Source organism: Henckelia pumila, chromosome 1 (genome assembly GCF_033568475.1).
Source record: "Henckelia pumila isolate YLH828 chromosome 1, ASM3356847v2, whole genome shotgun sequence".
NCBI lineage: Eukaryota > Viridiplantae > Streptophyta > Magnoliopsida > Lamiales > Gesneriaceae > Henckelia > Henckelia pumila.
This window is the reverse complement of record NC_133120.1, coordinates 173,571,462-173,572,815: the sequence shown is the minus strand read 5'-3', so window position 1 is coordinate 173,572,815 and position 1,354 is coordinate 173,571,462. Positions and strand designations below refer to the sequence as shown.

At 39.3% G+C, this 1,354-nt stretch overlaps 1 non-coding gene across 1 annotated transcript; it reads left to right on the top strand.

Moving 5' to 3' along the window:
- Window positions 1-511: 511 nt before the first annotated feature.
- Window positions 512-617, top strand: LOC140876885 (small nucleolar RNA R71). Its single transcript, XR_012149115.1, has one exon. It is a non-coding gene; the product is annotated as a small nucleolar RNA R71 (small nucleolar RNA).
- The last annotated feature ends 737 nt before the right edge of the window (window positions 618-1,354 follow it).

The window sequence follows — 1,354 nt, the reverse complement described above, 5'->3', positions numbered from 1 at the left end:
AGGCTTACCCTCACCATTATTTGTATTGTATCCCGGAGGAGGATTCAACACATTATTATTATTTGCATATGAAAAATTCTCATGATTATGCAAACTAGGATGATATTGATTGGGTACAGGATTACCTCGATAATTGTTGTAATTTCTGTTGTTCACATTTTGAGCTTGCTCCACACTCTCAAATCCAACAGCAGAATTTACGGCAGTCGCCAGCGATGTTGTCTTAATCGAAACTTGATTGACTTTGGTTAGTGCAGCCAACTGTGTAGAAATAGTAGCCATCTGAGCAGTCAAAGCAGTGAATGCATCAACCTCATTAATTCCAGCAGACTTCCTTATTACAGATCTCTCACTCGGCCAATGATAACTGTTAAGAGTCATTTGCTCAAGCATCTCATAAGCCTGTTCAGGAAATTTACAAAATATTGAACCTCCAGCTGCAACATCCACAGAAATCCTCGTTGGGCCATTCAAACCATTGTAGAATAACTCAATCTGTTCCCAATCCAAAAAATTATGGTTTGGACACTTCCTAAGCAACTCCTTGTACCGCTCCCAAGCTTCATAATGCTGCTCAAAATCTTGCTGTTTGAAAGTAGTGATCTCAATTTTCAGCTGGGCAGACTTGGCAGGAGGAAAGTACTTAGCCAGAAATTTGGATGTCATGTCTTCCCATGTAATGATACTCCCAAGAGGTAGTGACTGCAACCAAATATGAGCATTGTCCCTAAGAGAGAACGGGAACAATCATAGTCTGATGGTGTCCTCAGTAACACCATGAATCTTCACTGTGTCAGCAATCTCCAAAAAAGTACGCAGGTGCAAATTTGGATCTTCAGTAGCTGCACCCTTAAACTGATTCTACTGCACCATATTAATCAGAGCTGGCTTCAACTCAAAATTATTCGCCGTGATGTTCTGCCGAGCTATCCCAGAATAATGAGTAGTGATCACCGGTCGAAAGTGATCTCTGATCGGCACCAGAGCATTATTGGCAACTCTTTCCCTTTCTCCAGCCATTTGTTGCAACTCTTCTCTTCTAGCTTTTTTCAAAGCTTTAGCAGTTTTCTCGATTTCCGAATCAAAGAGCAGTGAGTCATAACTTTGGCTTTTTTGCATAAACTGCATAGACAGGAAAGATTTAAAATTAGAACCAACAAAATAAAATAAAATGCTCTAAATCAAAATTAAGACCAATTAGCACAATTTAATATAAATCAAATAAAATTCATTCCCCGGCAACGGCGCCAAAAACTTGTTGCGTGTTTTTCGCTCGCAAGCGCACGATGTCAAGTTATAATATAGGAATTAAGTCCAAATCGATCCCATGGAGAATGAATAAATGATATTATAT